Genomic DNA, 6,097 nt, shown 5'->3' on the forward strand with positions numbered 1-6,097 from the left:
ACAAAACACCAACGAGACAGATACGACCCATGCTAAGACAAAACCTTGTAAAGTAAAACCCTTACAAGTCCACAACATCACCCAACTTGGTGAAACAAAAACTAACAACAAGAGCCAACAACTCCAAATGCATGACACAAATAATCCCCTTTGAGACAAAAACTCAAAATCGAAACATGTACCTACACCCAAGACCCAAAAGAGCTCCAAATGTAGAACATGTACAAGAGTCAACACAAAAGAAACTACCTGTAGAACACATACTACTTCAACAAGACCAAATGTAAAACATATACAAGAGTCAACACACAGAAACTACATGTAGAACACATACAACTTTAATAAATGATAAGAGACATGAAAAATCAACTTTGTACCAAGGCACATCTAGTGAGGACAAATCCATTGTTAGACAAAGAAAAATGCCACAATCATTTATCAGGAGAGAAACCAATAATTAGCCTTTTCCCAATGAGCCAGATTAAGGAGAACCCTTGGGCTCAACATCGCCTAATTCTTGACAACATTTTCCATTGTTAGACAAAGAAAAATGCCACAATCATTTATCAGGAGAGAAACCAATAATTAGCCTTTTCCCAATGAGCCAGATTAAGGAGAACCCTTGGGCTCAACATCACCTAATTCTTTACACAAAATGATGGCTTATTCTTTTCTATATACAAAGCTAGTGTGAGAAAACTCAAGAAAACAATCACAAGCACTGCCCTCCTACCTTCAAGCCAAGCCTTCAAAGTCATCTTCATCAATCCTCATTCACTCCATGTTTGCACAACATCTCGACTTGGCAAAGAATCAATTGCATCCTCCTTTGAATTATCTAGATCACTATAAAAAACTTCAATGCCAATTTGGATGAAATATGGAATCTCCTTTGTTGAATACTCTTTAAGCGGATCGACAACAAGTTTTTTGAGCCACAAATTGTACTCATATGTAGTACCAATGACATTGTGTTGATCTGAGAATGCATCCTATGGAACAACCCGATAAGAGATCATGCAAGATGTTGTACATAAAGATCTTCTTTTGATCAAGCTTCCCTTGCATCTAGTTATTTTCACTTGCCTATACTTGGTACCTCAGGGTAGATCTACCATCAAGCTATGACTACAACTACTACATCTCAGACTATATGGACAACAAGGTGGATAGCAAGAGGGAAGCAAAATAATCCAACATTGGCTCCTCCTCCTCCGCTAAGAATAGCCAAGAATCCTCTACCATTGAAAATTCCAACGAGTCCAACCCATTATAGTACTCCCAAGATAAGGAATGGGAAGAGACTTTAGCCAAAACAAATCAAAACGAGAAGAAAACATCTCCTCAAAGGACTCCTACAAAAAAGCAAAGAAAGAATCATGAAAGCAGGCCCAGAGAAGGTGCAAATCACTCTAACTTAAGTAGACTTCTTAGATCGGTTGGGCTCACACAATCACTTTAACTTAGGCAATTATAGTGGGTGCAGTAGCAACTAGTAAAGCTTGCATTGGTAATAGTACAAGACATGTATGTCTTCTATTTCTCCATATAGCATAGCTTGACATGCCTTACATCTACATGTTTTGTTATGATTTTTGTGTATGACTCTGGCATGCATGACGGCAGTTGTTACTTTCATCTCCATGTGAGTGAGGTTTCTTATCCGCTTGCCCTTCTTTTTCAATACAATTGTATATTGATGCCATGCCTTAAATTTAAAAAAAAAACAATTGCAAAAATGTACACAACAATGAATGGTGATGACCATGTGGCAATAAGACTTGAGAGACCCACTATAAAACAAATGTGTTCAATGGTGATCTACCTATTCTTCACAAGATGAGATATGATCTCATAAAAGACTAACACACATAAGATATTACTTTTGTTCAAATTTTATAAAACAATGAAGGATGGTAAAACATGTGCAATGGATCCCATTTAATGATATGCTAGATTTAAAAATATAAGGAGTGAGAAATGGTGAGTCATTTTATGATATGTATGATGGAAAATTGTAATTCATGGATCTAGTTTCAAAAGACGTTAAAAACCAATTATCTTTTGACTTACAACCCCATTATTTTGTAACATGTGTGATGTTATATTTTTGACTTACAACCCCATTATTTTGAGTGTGATGTCATATTTTTCTTCGAAAATCTTGATTATAAAGGACTTAATAGCTTTTGTGTTTATAAATTTGCTTTGGGAACTCAATCATTTTGTGACATGTGTAATGGCATATATTGTTCATTGGCAAACTTGATTATATAGTGACCGACCTCCACCCCCCTTTTCTCTTTTTAACTCCCCACAAAAGCCATCTTTAGACAACTCAATGTTAAAAAATTTCCCATCATCCCTCATCACTTCTACACAAATGCATGCACAAGACACCCATGCACGTCTATGCCTATGGTGGTGAATGATTATGTGCCCAACCTTTATATGACTTGAGAGACAAGAGATCCATTGCAATAAGTGTGTGGTGAATGGTAATTTGTTCAATGCTTTGTATGACTAGACATGATATTAGACCAACACATATAAAATTTGACCAGATTTTGCGAAAGATTGATGGAGGGAGAAACACCTGCGTGAATGGTGATGGATCCACCAGGCCATTCAGCCACATCATAGATTTGGAAATCTAACATGAGACAATGACTTAATCATTGTGATAAGTGTGATTTAAAATTAGGTTTTTCAAAAATAAGTATAAGAGACATTAGAAGCCAATTATTTTGTGACTTGTGTGCTTTGGGAAACCAATCATAATGTGGCATGTGTGATGGTGAAAAAGTTTATTGTATAGGACAAGATAAGTTTTATGCTTGCAAATTTGCATTGGGAACTCAGTAATTGTGACATGTGTGATGGGATATAGTTTATCATCAAATTTGATTAGTGAACAAAAAACCCCCTAGGGGACCAATCCACCCACGCACCCCAAAATGTTGATGAACCTTCCAAATGTTATGACAATCCAATGTGCAAACAATATTCCATCGTCCACCATTCTTTTGGTGGGGTGCACACACACATGTGGATGCAAGGAGACACCTACACATGTCAAGGTCTTCCCTCTCGCATGCATGCACAGGTACGCATATGCACCTCTCTCTCTCTCTCTCTCTCTCACACACACACACACACACACACACAAAACATGATACACATATGTTGTCACCACACATGGACACATGCATGCACATGACATACGAGCACATGCATGCATGCACAAGCATATACACTATCACCACAATTGGCATAGCTGCATTTGGACTATCGAACACCGGGTTGGAAGTCGCTTTATCGGGCTCGGAGAACCGTTCCCTTGCAGATCAGGCAGCCTTGTTTCATATTCGCACCATGACATGGCCGTTCACGCGTCGACATGCATGATCAAGTGCTCTTCGAACCGTGCTAAGATGGTCAATGTTGTTTGTTTAGCATTGGATTGGACGGATGTCCGGACATGTGATAAAAGAGAGAGAGAGAGATGACAACAAATGCTTACGAGAGAGGGGGTACGGCGAGGGGTGGTGTGAACACAAACGTTAGAAGGGCGTACAAATGTGGGTGACTTGGTGTACTTTGTATGGAACCTGCAATCATGTCCTTGCTTGCAGCTTCACGATGCTTTTTACACTAGGAAATAAAGGAGCCCCCCGAAAAAAAAAAGGAAAAAAAAAGCATACATGTCTTTTCATTAATTTCTTTATTCGCCGCCTTGGAAAACAGGGGGCACCATTTTTATTTATTTATTTTTTAATTGTCGTAGTTATATTTTGCATGATTTCAGACGCAACAGCCAATCAGCATCTTTTTATTTTTTAAAAAATCTTATATAAATAAATACACACGAAAACCAAGCAAAATCAAAAACAGGGGCTGCCAACACCACCACAAAAAGAAATAGGAGCCCAAAAGCCATTTGAAAATTTCCACAAAGAAAAAGGAGCCCAAAAGCCATTTAAAAATTCCCACAAGAAGTAAAATTTCACAAAAGAAACAGGAGTCCAAAAGCCTTTAAAAATTTCACAAGAAGGGACATGACATCACTGTCGTCTCCTACTAACATCAACACTTTCTTTCCTCTGTTAATTGTTTATCCAATGAGAGTACATATCAGCACTCCTCTTTTTCAGACTTGAGAGAAGTATGCATGGTTCTCCACCAACACACTCTCCTTCATTGGCTTAACACATGCTTTACACATCACATGTGTATGTGCACGAAAGGCTAGAGATGGACAAGCATTATGTCACTCCATGTTCAACTACCCAGATTCGTGAGACGAGCATATAAGATGTGTAAAGCCCCTCAAGCTCATGATAACAGGGAGAGGGATGGAACCTTGCTAATATATTGCATATAAAGATCAAGGGTGGCAATGACTAAGAAATTCCTAGGAGGGGGACTAGTGAGCATGGACCTACAAATATACTCGGAGAGAGAAGGCAATTATGTAGAAGCAATAGAGAGGGATGGGCCTAACAACTCTGCACAAAAAGAACATGAATGGCTAGGGAAAATAAAAGGTCAATGAGGGATTCGCTTAAAATAAGATTACAACATATGGGAAGGGAGGAGGGACATGTGACGATATCTTTGTTTCAAAGACTTGTTCTATATTTAGTCCGTCGCTTCAACAAAAGAGGTTTAGTCATCAAAAGTGTTTTTTACAAAATTATACCATAAACCTTCAAGGGGGTAGAATCTTACATGTATCCAAGCACCGAGAATAATCAGGGACCACACCTTGAGCAAACCATGTTATAAATAATAAACATCATTAAACATGGCTCTTCGATAATACTTTTATTCAAAGGGGAGGAGGTTTAGGTTTAAGAGATGCTACTTCACAAGACATATATGTTTTAAGATACCAACATTAAGTGCTTAATGGCATTAAGTAACGACATGATTATTGACGTTAGATAAGTGGAAATGAATATTCATTTTGGGAAAATTCACCTTCCTCCCTAGCATGTGAGCTCCTATAAAATAGCTCAAGCTCATCACAAGAGGGGCTAAAATAAAAAGGGAAATGTTCTAGAAAGACAAGCACTATTTATGATTATTTTAAATTTCATGTTAAAGTCATACTCTATAAATAGGACCAAAATAAACACATGGGGTATCTAGTAGTATTATTAACCTGCCATGTTTATGAGATATTGCTTCAAGAAGAGCTCTCAACAATCAAAGCAAGATAAATGCATTTTTCTTGGTCATTCACTACCCCCCTTAGTTGGAATGATATTTCTCGATTGCCAAGAAAATCTTTCATTAAGATGGGAAGTCTTTGAACCTTGTTTAAAAACCCATATCCTATGAAGTGTCAATATCAACACACATGGGATAAAAGGCCCTTTTCACAAAATTATGGAGTTTCCCATGGATTGTCTTTGCCTGTGTATGCGGTGCCCATTCCAAGTGTCTCATATTCACCCTACATGGACCTTTCTTAATCATCATTTTTATCACACCCATGCCAGCACACACCTTTCTCTTTCAAAGGATTGGAACTTGGCCCCCTTCCCTCCTCCATTCTACCCCTCTCATTTTTCTAGAACCATTCCCTCTTTCTCATGTAAGGAAGATGTGTCCCACACCTAAATACAAACGAATCCCTCTTTTTCCTCCCAACAAGATGTCCAATTCATGTGCCCTATTGGCACACGTGCGAATCCCACATCACTATAAAATAGAAAGACACCACGATGTGTGGTAATGCACTCAAAAAAAAGTTGTGTGTGTTGGTTCAAGAATGCATTCATGTCTCTCTCTCTCTCTCTCTCTCTCTCTCTCTCTCTCTCTCTCTCTCTCTCTCTCTCTACATATACACACACGAGAGGATGATGTCCCCTGCTACGTACATGGGCATGGGTGGTGTAGTGCTCTTCCATGATGCTCCATTGGTAAACCATGCATGGGTCCTTGCATGAGCCCAACCCATGACTATTGAGTATTTCTCTTAGCAACATCTACCTACAACCACCACTCCCCTCACCAACGTTGCCTAGTGTCCACCATAGTAACCCTTAGTGCTAGCACTCAACCACAATGAGTGTAATAAGCTGCATAG

This window comes from Cibotium barometz, chromosome 49 (assembly GCF_041138505.1).
Source record: "Cibotium barometz isolate CiBa-2024 chromosome 49, ASM4113850v1, whole genome shotgun sequence".
NCBI classification, from domain to species: domain Eukaryota; kingdom Viridiplantae; phylum Streptophyta; class Polypodiopsida; order Cyatheales; family Cibotiaceae; genus Cibotium; species Cibotium barometz.